This window comes from Crocodylus porosus, unplaced genomic scaffold (assembly GCF_001723895.1).
Source record: "Crocodylus porosus isolate Cpor-Errol unplaced genomic scaffold, CroPor_comp1, whole genome shotgun sequence".
NCBI lineage: Eukaryota > Metazoa > Chordata > Crocodylia > Crocodylidae > Crocodylus > Crocodylus porosus.
Window position 1 is genome coordinate 10568871 of NW_017728936.1, and position 15015 is coordinate 10583885.

The 15015-nt window shown below is 42.9% G+C and overlaps 1 long non-coding RNA gene across 1 annotated transcript; it reads right to left on the reverse strand.

The window, feature by feature from the left end:
* Positions 1 to 9175: 9175 nt before the first annotated feature.
* LOC109318070 lies at positions 9176 to 13153 on the reverse strand. The gene is made up of 2 exons (XR_002103175.1): positions 11668 to 13153; positions 9176 to 10146 (listed from the first exon to the last, which is right to left on the reverse strand). It is a non-coding gene; the product is annotated as an uncharacterized LOC109318070 (long non-coding RNA).
* Positions 13154 to 15015: the final 1862 nt, after the last annotated feature.

Here is a 15015-nt window from a genome sequence, read left to right on the forward strand (position 1 = left end):
CTTTTATGATCAGGTCACAAAGGCAATGGATGCAGGTGTTGCCATGGACGTAGTCTTTCTAGACTTCAGCAAGGCCTTTGACACCATCTCCCACCCCATCCTCATTAAAAAACTAGGCGACTGTGGCATTGATGCCTACACCGCAGTCAGATGGACTGCATATTGGCTCAAGGGTTGTACTCAGAGGGTGGTGGTGGATGGGTCATGTTCGACCTGGGGGGAAGTAGGCAGCGGAGTCCCCAGGCGTGGGGCCGGACTTGAAGATCTACAAGATCCCTTCCGACCCGACTTCTATGATTCTATGAAAAGCAATATGAGCAGAAAGCCACCAACCATGCCATGAGCTGCTGGATCAAGCTGCCTTCCTATGGGAAGGTGCCATGTTACACTGATTCAGTCCAGGTCCCAAGTCACCCAGAAAGTTCCCAGCTGACCTGGGAATGAAGCCCAGATCTCCGACTAGCCCCGAGTTCCCCTGAGAGACCCTCCTTCCCTTGTGTATTGTGCTACCTCTTCCCTTTGGTCTCTCGTCTACTGTTTTTATGCCAGTGATCCTTTCGGTTGAACTCTAACAAAATCCTTGCAAATTCACTTTCCCTTCGGAGAAAAAAAAATCATTGAAGTGGTGTCCTGGTTGACTCCTAGTGTAACTTGTTTTATTAAAATGTGCAGCCATCCCCAAACAGAAGCAATGACTAATAACAAGACAGATAATCCTCTTTCAGGGCCCTGAGCCCAACACCTGTGCCCAGGTCTCAGGAGTCATAGTAGAGATGTTATCTTTTATTAGACTAACAAAAATTTTTGCAAAAAAAATGTTTTTGCAAATATCTCGTTGGTCTAAGAAAAGCTATAATCTCTACTATGAGTCCCGATTGCCTTTTCCTCTAGACCAATACAGCTACAACCTGGATACCTGACAGGTCTCAGGATGAAATTCTGCTTGAAGAATTTATCCTAGCTAAAGAGATGAAGTAGGCAGACCTTTGCTATTTCCCATAATTCCTTGGGGAAAAAAAAAGCTACAGAGAAATACCATCACCACAACATTTGTTCTTGTGACTAAAAGCTTGCTCGCACACAAGGAAGAGGAATTGTGAAGAGCCATTTGATAAACCCTGCCATAACAAGCACCTTGTCTTCTACCAGAATGGCAGCCATCTAAGCTCCACTTCCTACCCACTCACTGTTTTGGCAAAGATAGTCAATCTGACCTAAAATGTCAGTCCAAATAAGTAAAAAATGCTGTTTCCTTTTTTTTTTTTGTCTTTTGTTTTCAAGTTTTTAAACGAAAAGAAAACTGCTTTTTGGTATTGTATCATCATGGAAGGAGCCATTCTTTTTATATTTGCATATAATTATGCACAATACTAGGAGACGACAAAACCACTGCGAGTTCAAGGTGATTTCTCAGCTGAGTTTAAAGTTTAATCTGCCGAGTACAAAAGTTGTCCCTTTGCTTTTGATCAATAACATGTTTAGCTAATGATACTGAATAAATAATTGGCTTTTATTTCAGCAGAAACGCCTTCAGTGGCACCTGAAGTGTGCATTCAAAGTATATTGTAGCTACTACAGGTCTCTGGTTGTTGTGGTTTATTGAGTTACTCATGCACCTGCAGTTTGTTTGTGGGATATTGTCTGAGCTTCCAACAGAATTCTTTAATGCAGATAACAAACCCTGCATGGGGGAAAAGTGGAGCCTATAAAAGGAGATAAGGAAGGTATCAACTCCTCCCTCCCCTTTTTTTAATTTGATGTATTTCAAAGATTATTTAAATAATTTGCTTTTAAATAAATAAATAAATGCACATAAGAGTTTCTTCCTATTTTATAAGTTAATGCCAGGGGCTTGCAATGATAAGGAAACAGTCACGTGATAAGCATGTTCCAAGCATTCAACATGGTCAAACAGGCAAGAGCCTGGCTGGTAAACACGCTAAGCTTATGTCACAGCCTTGTCTACATGCAAAAGTTACACTGAATTAACTATACTAATATAGTTAAAATTATACCGGCTCCCTTGAGTAGAGGCAGCTAAGCTAGTATAATTGTGCTTACAGCGGTATACAGGAAGAGAGAGAGAATCTGCATTGGCACAGGGCATTTTTATTATGTCCCCGCTAGGGTTTGCAATGCTGTAATTTATTTTGGTGAACACGCAGCGCCAACATGGTTACAGAGTAACAAAAGCTTTGTGCATGCCAGGGCTAAGTGCTTTTTTAAGAAAATTTTCTGGATGCCACATTCTGCCTGTCTTTGAGCAGTGAGTGCCACTGACATTCCTGGACCACCTGTGGTGTGAAGCACTAATCCACTGTAGTAAGAGCAGGAGTGTAGGGCCTTAGGGTGAACTTCACTTTTTGAGCAGAAGACCAGCACAAAACTAAGATGCCATATTGTCAGATATGCAGATGTGCTGAATATGGACATAGGAATCTAAAGTGATTTTGTTGATTCTATTAATGGCCGTGCACGCACACTTTTTTACTGTATGTTCACTGCATATTCTGTGCCAGCAAGCCTGGCAGCATTCATTCCTACACGTGTGGTCAGTCATTTAATTTCAGAAGGCCCCTGGGTGCATAACAGCACGCAACTAAGGGGACTTGCCAGCCCCAAAAGGTGCATGTGCATAGATGCCCTTTTGGAAATCCAGGGAAGGGGGGCAAAATGTGGAACACAGGGCTCCACAGTGGTACATGAGCTATGCATCCTGGTTCAGGATAACACTGAGGCTGAAGCCCTTAGGAACAAACTCTTGTCCTTGCAGTCCACTTTCAGGTGTTGTGAATCAGCTTAGCTCCACAGGCATCACCTGAGCTACAGCGGTTTACACCAACTGAAGGTCTGTACCTAGATTTCATTGCTTGAAATCTTCAGCATTTTTTTCTTCTGTAAATTCTGTTAAGAGGGCACAACTGGGGAAAAAATGCACTGTAAACAGCAGGGCACTTCAACAGGGTCAGAGCGCTAGGGAGAGTTACAGATAGCAAGTTGCTCCTTGCTTTGCCCAGGTGTGGGGCTTCTACCTGATTTTTGGTGTCTTTTCTGCTCCAAGTTATTCTTATGGAATTACTGGAATGATAACAGAGTGAGCCGTGTATTTATTCTGCAGCCTTGCATTTCTTTTACTGGGTAAATATTTAATCATTTTTGAGAACTCCTTGCTCAAGCTAGACTTCAATTAGCTCATTGACCCTGGATAAAGAGGAGCTAGTTCCAAGCAGCACCTGTGTTTTTGCATGCTCTCATTTCCCTATACAAACTCAGCTTCTGTAAAGTTAAACCTGGCACTAACCTACAACATCTTTAAAATTTGGTCCTTGATGCTCGATAATGTATTTTTGGAACATGTGATACAGCCCATTGCCAGCATGTGCCATACATGTACCTTGTTAATGGCCTGGCTAGCACAGCTACCCAGAAGCCAGTGGACACAGCCTGGTCCATTCAGTTTTGCACAGCTATTCTTAATGAGAATGCTTGAAACTAAAGGAACACATGGTACACATTTCATTGAAAACTGTAATGCTCTTTTCTTGCAAATATCCCCATTGGTTGGCTCCTGTTTTTCCACAGCGCCAATATTTAGGCTTCATTCCTTTGAGTTGATCTATGTATCTATTTCTTGCGGGGTGTCTGAACTGGCTTGGGGCAGTACAGCTAACCAAAACAGGAGATCTAACACTGAAGATCCACCTTCATGGGAGATCCACCTATTAGACAGGGTTTATACTAAAATGATAACTGCAGTACAAGGAAGCAGTGCCAAAGAACTACAAAGAAAGTTTACACACAGGTTGACACACCAGCAGGTTTGTCTTTGAGCAAAACACTTATTCATATGGTCAGATCTGAACAAAGGCTTAACTTTCACTGAAGCCAAGGAAAGAACTTGAAGTTGATCATGTTGAACTGCTGACCTGCTGTACCAGTCTTAGACCCTATATAAAACTCTCCCTTCTTTTGCCCCAACAAAAACTTCTCTTCCTGCCCCTGCTCTATTGTAACAGTTTTCTAGGTGTAATAAATTTAGCATCTGGGTTTAGTGGGAGGATAGGCATAGAAGCTCAGCTTCATTACAACTGAGCTTTGCGTACACAATATTCTCAGGGATTAGTTTATTCTCCTACAAAGGAACTGAATGAAGCTGAACACATTTCTCAGCCTTGTTGATTAATAAGGTTTACTTCCTTATTTTTAGATAAATACCAGATGTCACAATTATTTTGGGGGAAAACGCATGCGCACACACAACTTTGAACAAATAAAATGGCTTAGTAATCTATGGGAAATCTTATGCAGATCATTTTCCAAATTAATGCAGATATTCATCATGTTACTTAACTGAGGTAGCCTGGCAAAGTACATATCAAATCACACAGTGTAGTCAAAGCCTCATACACAATAAGCTTCATCCTCTAGACTATCACAGCACAATAGAATACCTATACCACAACATCACTATTAGCTTTCAGCCAAAATCATATCACGCTCCTGGGGGTTTTGGTACACAGCACAGCTATTACCATCTGTAAAATGGGGTTAATCACAAGTGACCTCTGTGGTAAAGCATGCAGAGACCTGCCAATGGCAAGTGCTATAGAAAAGGTAGGTATTCCATTATCATTTTATAAGCATCATTACCTGGTTATGGAAAGCAGGGTTGTTCAATGCATGAGGCATCACATTCTGCTCTGCTACCTGAGGCATGGCTGTAAAACAGACAATTATAGGAATCTCAGCCGGTGTTCTCCAGTGCTGGCAACAGAGATTGTCACTGCATGCTCAGGTACAAATTCTTAGAAAAACATGACAAATGATCAGAAATGACAAGCATGAGTCAGACATCTCCGAATTCTGTCCAGGCTCAGCATAAGCATTTTGGATCCACTGTCAAATTTTTACCTAGTCCCTCCATGGGGCAGACTATTTCAAGGCCCTACACAGCCATCAAGAGGAACTGAAGACTCAGCCCTGTCTACGCATAGGATCTTGGCACTCTAGTAGCCCAAGCAATACTTCTGGGTCATTACCACCCAACCAGCAATTGAGCAGAGTGTGGGTAGAACCATGGTTGGCTGCATATAATGGGACAAAATACTGCAAACAATTAGAAGAGCAACAGAAAAATAACTTTCTTTTCCAGCTATTAGTGCTGCAGGTAATCTTGGTGGGAACCATTCCCCATAGCAGCATCTTTGAAATATTCTTATAGCTACCGGGGGGGGGGGGGAGGCAGGGGCAAAGTAACACTTTACTCCCTCCTTCTTTTGGACTGTGACTAGGAGTCAAATTCTGGGTCAAACAAGTTTGTCTGGCCAAGAGCTTGTGCTAATGGCCCGCTGACTGCTGAGAGCTGGATTGGATCCATCAAGAGTAGAACAGAATCTCTACACATGGGAAAAAACCTATGAAACTTGACCTGAGATTACAGGCCATTGTTGCTGTGACTTTCATTGTATTTGTTTAGGAGCGAGAAAGAAAAAAAAAAGGGGGGGGGGAAATGGGGAGCTTAGAATCTCTATTTCCCTACCTCACGTATACATTGCCTTACTTATTAACCCAAAGCAAGCAAATAGCTCAAAAAGATGTATGTACTTCAGCTGCACTTTATGGGAGGGCATTTATTATTCAGTTCCTCTTAATATTTTCAGTTAATTTATTGGAATTATATGTACTTTAGCAAAGTTAATATTTAAGGTGAAATGCATGTAGCTGTTCCTATTTTCATATGACAAATTGCTTTTTATTTTGCCCTCTCCCTCATGCATAGATGTTTGGGAGTAACAATTAAATTTTTGTTCGAGTTCTCTGACACGAATTATGTAGAGGTGAGTTTTGGAGCCATAGAGCTGCTGACAAAAATTCTCTACTAGGGGTGTTGCAAGCAAGTTGCTGAAAGTGCTTTTTAAGGGTAGCTGGGATTCAATCCAGCTCGAAAGCTGCAGAAACTTGGAGATGAATGATTGTGCTTGTTGCATACCTAGAGTTCATTGCACTAGTAGAAAATGCTGCAGGATTCTGAATCACAGTATATTTATTACCAGCCACTAGTACCAGCATTGTAATCCATGACGTGGTAATTTCCCCCTAAAAGAAACAGATAATCATCTGTACAGTTTAAGCTATTCTTCAATGGCGTTCAGTGTTAAGATGTAATGCACTGCAGGCAAAATGCAGAGTCCAGTCATGTCAAAGCCCTTTATGTCACAGTCTGTCAAGCCTGTGATTTCTTAAAACATAGTTACTTGTGCCATTCCCATCTTGATGTTACAGGTCTATTAGTAAACTCCATTCAGTATTTAGGTACCATAAAAGCAACTTCAAAGAATGCAAGTGTATCTTTTACTTTGAGCTTGTGCTTCATTCCTTGCACTGAAATGGCTCGCTGAAGCATTGAAGGGAAGAACGGGCCAAATAGGACCAGTGAGAAAAAACAAGGCAAAGAGTCACATTATGTCCACACACACTGTCTGTACTAGAGATCACCACTGATTTGAGATGAAACAGAGATATGGAGGAAACAGCTGGCCAGGAATGTTATAGCCTGCTAGGGCAAGAGGAGGTCAGGGGGAAAGCAAAAGAAAAAGAACCCTTTAGAAATGCCAGAACAAGTTACCATGACGCTCAATTCCATTTAGCTACTCTGCTGCCTTTACTCCAATGGAGTAGCCTCTTAACCCACAACTCATCCAAGTGAAATAACTTCCGAACTCTCATTTCAAGTAGAACGTCCAAGGGATCAGTCCTGGGGCCAGTTTTGTTCAATAACTTCATCAACAACCTGGAAGATGGGATGGATGCACCCTCAGCAAGATAGCAGATGACACCAAGCGGGGGGGAGTAATAGATATACTAGAGGGCAGGGCTAGGATTAAGAGAGACCTCGACCAATTGGAGGACTGAACCAAAAGAAATATCATGAGGCTCAATAAAAGACAAGTACAAAGTCCTGTACTTCGGACAGAACAACCTGATGCCCCTGTACAGGCTGGGGGCTGACTGGCTACGTAGCAGCTCTGCAGAAAAGGACCCAGGGGTGACAGTGGACAATAAACTGAATGTGAGCCAGCAGTGTGCCCTTGTGGCCAAGAAGGCTAACGTCATCCTGGGCTGCATTGGGAGGAGTGTTGCCAGCAGATCAAGAGCAGTGATTCTTCCTCTCTGTTTTGCACTGGTGAGGCCACATCTGGAGTCCTGTTTTGGGCCCCCCACTACAGAAAGGGTGTGGACAAATTGGACAGAATCCAGTGGAGGGCAACAAAAATGGTTCGGGGACTGGGGCACATAACTTATAAGGAGAGGCTGTGAGAACTGCACTTGTTTAATCTACAGAGAGAAGACCAAGGTGGGATTTAAGATCAGCCTTCAACTCCCTGCAGGGTGGCTCCAAATAAGATGGAGCTGGGCAGTTCTCAGTGGGGGCAGATGACAGACCAAGGTGCAACGGGCTCAAGTTGCAGCAAGGGCAGTTTAGGTTAGATGTTAGGAAAAAACTCTCTCAAGAGGAGGGTAGTAAAGCAGGTTACCAAGAAATCTTCTGGAATTTCCATCCTTGGGGGTTTTTAAGACCTGGCTAGACAAAGCCTTGACTGGGATGACACAAGTCAGGGCTGGTCTTTCTTTGAGCAGGGGGTTGGACTAGATGTCCCTTTGAGCAGGGAGCTGGACCTCCTGAGGTCCCTTCCAACTCTCATTTTCGTAAGATTCTATGATTTGGTGCAAGTAGGCAAAATGGGTCACCATGTGCTAGCTATTGATTTCACCAGACGGGAAGAAACATTGTAACAGGGGTTAGAGAAATCATATTGTCAATTGTTTAGCTATCAACCATGCACTCCCATTATAACAACTGCAGTGGCACAAGCCACCTTTTTAAATCTATAGATCTCACAGGATGAGACATTAGATGCACTTAAGTTTTCAGTATGCTCATCAGACAACACTGACCCTTGCTTTGCAGTACTAGAGGCAACGTAGAGAGCCAGGACAAGCCTGCTTCTGTTAGGGCCTTGCTGTCCTTGTCACTCTGCAAACGTACCATGCAGATAAGCCCTGCCTCAGAGCTCCCTGGTCAGGCTGACCATCCATGGATTCACCTTATCCTTCCAAAAGGCAAAGAAATAATTTCCTTTCAATTCTGATCCCCAAATCCTTGCTAAACACTGGTGTACTCTGACTGTGCCCAGAGCCCAAGTATCCATTTTATTGCGCCTCAGTTTCCTTTGGCTGAATTCACAGCACCATCTAGCGGCAAATTCATAGATTACTGTGAAGCACTAGAATAAGAGATCAGGATTTTGTTTGGGGTTTGCTGATGCTTGGATTTTTTTTTTTTTTTTTTTTCAATTGATAGTCACAAGGAGAAAAAGCTAAAAACCAATGAAATCTCTATATGTTACCAGTGAGCAGCATCAGAAGCCACAGCAGGTTGCCAAGCTGTCCTTTCCTCATTCAGGGCAAGAACTGGGAAGATCGACAGCTCTTTTCTTCATCAACAAATGTTCTTTTAACTTCCTCTCCTGATAGTTAAAGACAGCAAGTTAGTAGTTGCCCAGTTCCTGCCATAAGAACATAGTCTCTTTCTGTTCCTTTTCGTGCTTTCTAGGCAGGTCACATGGAGGACACCAAAAATGTTGTGTGTCAATTTATTTTGGCAGCGCTTCATTTCCCTCTCAATTAGGTGCTAGTACTCCAGAGTCTGACAAGTGATTCACTTGAGTGATGTCAGGGCGCTGTCAGTTTGCAAATATTGCATTCAAATAAGCTTTAAACAATAATAATAATAAAAAAAAAAAAAATGGCTGTTTTTTTATCCTTTGCCCCCTTGTACTTAATCAGACTTAGATCTGAGGCAAGTACAGCTCCCTGTAAAGCAGGTCTGAAGGAACTGTGTTGATTACTGATCTAACGAAAATATTGCACTGTTGATTCATTTTCTTCTTATTATTTCACCCGTTGCTTTAGTAGTCCCCAGTCCCCATCCTCTCTTGCAGCTCTGGTAAGCGGCACAAAATAAGGCAACTTTGTCCCAGAGAGAAAGGAACACGTCTTTTATTTTAAGGACATGATCCACAAAAACCCTGTAGGCTTTGCTCGCATCATTTCTTTGTTGTTTGGTACTCAGCCTCTTCCAATGTTCCCTCTCCCAGAATTAAAGTCATGTCCCGAATACCAATTTATTTGAATTCTGTACATATTAAACCCATGGGTTAGACCTTTTCCAGCATAAATTGGCATAGTCCAGCTGACTTCCATACAGCTGCTTTGCTTCATGACAGCTGAATAGCTGGCCCATGGCTATATACTAGTGTAAATGAGAACACCTCCACCACCACCACCACCAGGCCTGAACCACATAACTCTCTCAACTGCATAATTTTCACAGACTTTGATGGACAATAAGACTCAAAGGTCATTTAAGTGTGGACTGTTTCCAGAGAGTGTAGTAAGTACCCAGATGCTTTAAAAAAATGCTTGAGAGATGTTTAAAGAAGCCGATTATCCTCAGCGAGTATAAATCAGCTCTGTTCAGTTGGAGTAAGCTTACACCCATTTGGGGTGTAGCCCAAGGAGCATGTAAACTGAGGCACTTCCACTTTCTAAAAATGACTGTCTGCCTGCTAAGAATCCAGTGTTCTAGTGAAGTAATACCTGCAGGATACATCCAGAGCTGTCACTGGCGTTTCCAGCGTGAACAGCCTGCAGACCCCGAGGAAGGCAGCCAGTTTTATCATCAGAGAGACATTCCCTCCTGTGCAAGCATGAGAAAGCTTTCTTCTCCTCCTGCAGGCAGAATGATGCAGCTGCTCCGAAAAGAACACATGGAGCTGAAGAAAATAATGGGCTTCTTGTAATATGCAAGAGGTTAATACGCAATCCCACCAGGAGATCAGTGGGGCCATATACAATAAATCTAACCCCACTCTGGAAGAGTACAGTGTAAGGCCTTGAGTCAAAGCCTGCTGAAGTCAAGCAAAAGATTCCCATTGAAGTTATATAGCCTTGAATTGTGCATTTGTACTTGAACATGCTTTTTAATGTGCTTATTAAAAGCACTATGGTGTTAGCATGAAACCATGTCATCATTCACCAAATTTGCCAACGTGGCATTTTCTTCCAGCAGTGAATTCACCAGTCCTTTTTAGGAAAACAAAGATTCAATTGTCAGTTTATCAAATCTCTCTGTCCGTGTGTAAATGTGTACCTGCTTGCATGTTGACAGTCTGCCAATACTTTGGGTTTTGCCGATTTCTACCATAACAAGTTCTTTAGCTCAGTTAAAGAAACCGTGCTCAAAAAGTCCTTATCGAGGGAAGCAGCTTAGCTGTCCATAGGAGGTCACTGTTGCTTCACAGAAGGTAGCTACCAGAACTAAACCACAGGCCATAAAAGCACTTAATTTAGGTATATGGCACTCTTGAGCTGAGGAATCCCAGCATCCTGCATCATCTGCAATGGCCCAGAGGATCTCTTCATTGCTTTTCCCCGCAATTTATAACAAAATGAACACCCAGAGAAACACATTTCAGTGACGACAGCTACTTCACGCAGTCATATCAAGACATAAAACACACTCACAGAGAGCCCTGCTGGACCCATTGAAAAGTCTCTTGTGCCATGAAATGGTTTCTTCCTTGTACTGACAGCTGTGATACCTACAGATCTCACCACCTGAATCAGAAGAGAACAGGATGCTTCGGACTAGCAACTGCTGCTGTGCATTGTAGTGTGAGGTCAACAGACATTAACAGTGGTCTGAATAGGGACCAGTTTCCCCGATTATGGCCCAAAGGGGTAAGTGAATGGAGTGTGGGAAGCTTACTGATTAACTAAGTTGTTGCAGTTAATAACGCTGGACAACTGCAAGTCAAACAGGCAGCATGACAATGGACATTCATAATGGTTTAAAAGTACTGCACTGCACCTAAGTTAATAAAATATGAACATGCTAGACCTAGGGGAAATATTTAGGCATCACTGTGGATCTGCAGTAAATTAGCGGGTAAATAAAAACAGATTGACTTTCATTAGTAAATGTTTAGGATCGGGAATCCAAAAAAGATGACAAGGTCGGTAGGGAAATACAGAACGCCCGAGCGAGGGACTAACAATAGAGGGATGGGGGTGAGGAGGGGAACACAACTAGGTTACAGGACATACAAGGTTAGCCATCTAAGCCCAGGAGTGGGGGATGGGGGAAAGGGAGAAGGGGAGGGTGGGAGTTTGCGATGCTGAGAGAGAAGGGAGATAGATACACACAAACCCCTTACAATGGTCCGCAATGGTGGAGGTTCAAAGGAAGTGGTTCAAAGGAAGTGTCTCAGTCCATGTAGAGTCTCATCGCGGTGGTCCTCTTCAGCTGGAGCGGGGTCTTCCATGGTTGAAGAATCCTCTCAGAAGTGAAGGTCCATCTGGTGCAGAGGGAAATATTCCAAACAAGGTCATACAAAAACTGCTTTGACTCATCATAAGACTTCCTGAGTCCAGTTGCGTTCACCTCATCTTAACTGCATAATTGGTGCTGTACTGCACTTTTATAGGAGGGCATTTCACTTGCTCTGCTGCAGCAAGCCTTGCCATGCACTGAGGAGCAAGCAGGTAGGGAAATGTTTGTACCCCTGTGTGCAAACAGTGAAACAGGGAGGTTATGTGGCTCACCTAAGACAATTTAGAAAACTTGTATCAGAGCTGAGGGTACAAATGGACAAGTCTCCAGCTTCCCAATTCTGAGCCTACCCACAGAAATCTTCTTCCTCTCCAGAGACAGATAAAAATGATGATTTGAGATGCAGGGATGGTCACAGCAACCAGGGTCATTAAGCCCGAAAAAGAGATGAATTAGGCAATTAGTACGGAAGACGGTACAATCTAGTGACAGATGACATTTCTCCCTTCTGAATCACTCTGGCATTCAGAGGCAAGGCAAGGGCACAAAAGGTTACCAGATAAAATTAGTAGCAGGTGAGTCCATAACAGGTGAAAATGCTTCTTCGTTCAGCTTCTAATGAGCCTCTGAATTTCAGGGCCTCTGGAAGCCAGAGAGTTCAGAGCTGGAACTTTAAAAAAAAAAAATGATTTAAAAATCATTTCAGACTAGTAACAACAGTCATGGGGTTACTCATAAAGAAAGGGATGAAGCAGGTTCATCTTTCACAGCCAGGCCAAAAGCTAAGGCAGAAGGATTTTCTCCCAGTCAGTCAGTATATTTGGTTTTCCTCTGATGCATAAAATGCTGACCACTTCCACAATAGATCCCAAACAGGATCACCCAACCCGTGTGTCCTAGAGCAGTTATCACATATTTATGTTCCTCATCAAAACATGCGCCTGAAACTGGATGGCAATGTCAAAACCCAGCACTGACGCTACATTTGGAGGTGGAGGGGACGGATCAGGGAGAAACAGAGCATGCATCAACATAACAAAGCACCATTTAAACTGGCTGCTGCTGGCATGCAAACTGGGAACCCCCTAGCACAGCAGTATGACATTGCTTGGTAGGGGGAGGCACTTTGTGGATTTGGTCTAGCATACTTGGTATAATGCGTGACCCATGCGAGCATTATACTGCTCTACACGTGCTGTGCTGCACCTACAAATGACCTGCACCCACTTGGAATCTCAGCTATTTTTTGTGAGTAACTTCATTTATGAGTGCCACTATTTGCTTCAAAAAAAAAAATGTAGCTCCTCCTTAACCCCAGTGTGGAAAATAACCCCATGCAGAAGGCCAGCACAAGGCCTGTCCATCATTTACTTCCCACCCAGGTGCTGAAAGTTTAACTATGGGATTTCTGCTAGGTCTCTGCACAGGGGAGAATATCACCCACAGCCTTCTGTTCCACTCACAGGAGAAGAATGACAGTAAAAAAGATCTTCACAGTGCAGCTTTTTATATTAATCCGAGTGAATCACCGGCAGAGCAAATACATCTCAGGGTTAAAACAAAAAACAAAAAACCCAAATGCTTTGCAAGCCCAGTGAATGCCACAGCTGTGGGTGTGTGCAGCAGGAGAACATGTACCAACAAGGGGCAAAGGAAGCTATAGAAAATGTCTTGCATCCAATAAATCAAAAAGGATAAGGAGCTGCACCTATTGGCAGCAGAACCTGAAAGGTGATTTGGAAAGCTCTCACTACACGCTGCCACGAGATGATCTTGGAAAGAAACGTTCTTATGGAGCCTCCTGCTCATGGCCAAACTTGATGGAAAGAGATGTGCGCAGAAGGAAATGCAGGATACAGAGAAAGATGAGAGAGGCTCCAAAACAAGTTGGAAACTGGGACGTATCTGGCCGTAATACCGGTTCCTTCAGAAAAAGGTAGTTTCCCAGGATTCTGTTTCTTTCTTTTTTAATTGAACAACAATTCAAAAAAAAAAAAACAAAAAAACCAAAAATCAAATAGCACTCAAACCACAACACTGATAAAGCTATGATTTTCAAAAGCAGCTACTGTTCTGAATTATTCAAATATTGACTGTTGGCCTTGAGAATACTTATAAAGGATTATATTTCTCAGAGGAGGCATTTTGCATCGTCTGAAAGAGCAGGCTTCTCTCACAGAGAAACATGGCTGAAAGAGACCTCAAGAGGTCATCTAGTCCAACTTTGCCTGAGGTAGGATCAGCCCCTAACCAAACCATCTTGTACAAATCCACTGTCTACCTCTTAACCAACCTGCACGGTCAACCTTGACACAACACAAGGCCTAAAACCCGAACAATGAGTGAGCAAAGTGTTTTCTAAGGTACTTCAAATTGGGAAATCCCCAACTGAAGCTTTAAATGTTACACACCATTTCTCAACGCCATGTCTCAACATTCATGTTCTGAATTTTAGACTAGTAAAAAAGCAGACTAGAAACCATTTCAGGTCTCCAGCTCTGAGCTACAAAGGCCAAGCATTGCCCACAGCAAAGACAAATAATGTAATCATTGCTCAGTTAACAGGAGAGTTTGGCCTTTCACTGTCTCCTCTCAGCCAAATCACAGAATCATAGAAAACAGGGCTGGACAAGCCCTCAGGAGGTCGTCTAGTCCAGCACCTGGCTCCGTCCTGTGCCAACTGCTCCAGACAACTATTTGTCTGACCTGCAGTTAAAAACCTCAGGCTCACAAGTTATGGATATTCACTACAGCACTACTGCATTTTTCCAAATATAGCTCAAATATGTTTCTGGTGAGAGAAGTTTCTTTTTTGGAAAAAAACCCTTCAAGTCCAGGTGTGTAGCCTTCCACAAAATGTGCAAAGCAAATGGTATCCAATCCAGCCTGTGCCTTAGGAAAGCAGGAGACACTGGAACATTCCCAGGTGCTTCACTTTTTCCTACTAGCCCTCTCTCAGGGGCACATTCCTCCCAGTTTTAAATCAGGTTTCTAAAAAATTAAATGTTTACCTAGCAACTCTAAAATATATTTTAGCTATCCCACTTAAAACATCCCACTTAAAAGCACGGATGTGGGGGCGTCACAAAATCTAGCCAAATTTGTCCCTTTTTTATTATTATTTTTTGTTTCAGTTTTACTTTCACACATCTTGCCTATTTAGAGACAAATTCTTTAGGATTGACCCGTCTCTAGTTCTGTGTTCACACAATACCTAGGACAATGGGGCTCCAGTCTCAAAGTGGAGGCCGCCAGTAGCTATAACAACGATTTCATACCCTTCCCCACCAAGTTGTCTTCATTTACGGGGGGGAAAATGGTAGCTTTATAGGCATCTTCATTCTCCACTTTTTTTTCCTTTCTAAAGGCCTGAACAATTCTGCATCTACTTCGATTTCTGACGTTATCTCCTGCAAAGTCCTTACATGGCTTGGCAATCCTACTCTGAAGCCAAGCATTCGAAAACACAATTTCTATCCAATCCCAGACCTTGTTAAGGAAAGAGAGAAAGTGTCAAGCTTTAAGCACGCAGTAGAGGTAAAGTGAGTGGGGCAGAATGCTATTTTAATTGCAGAAAATCACTGATATACTCTATGGCTTTGGGCAGGGTATTCTTTCCC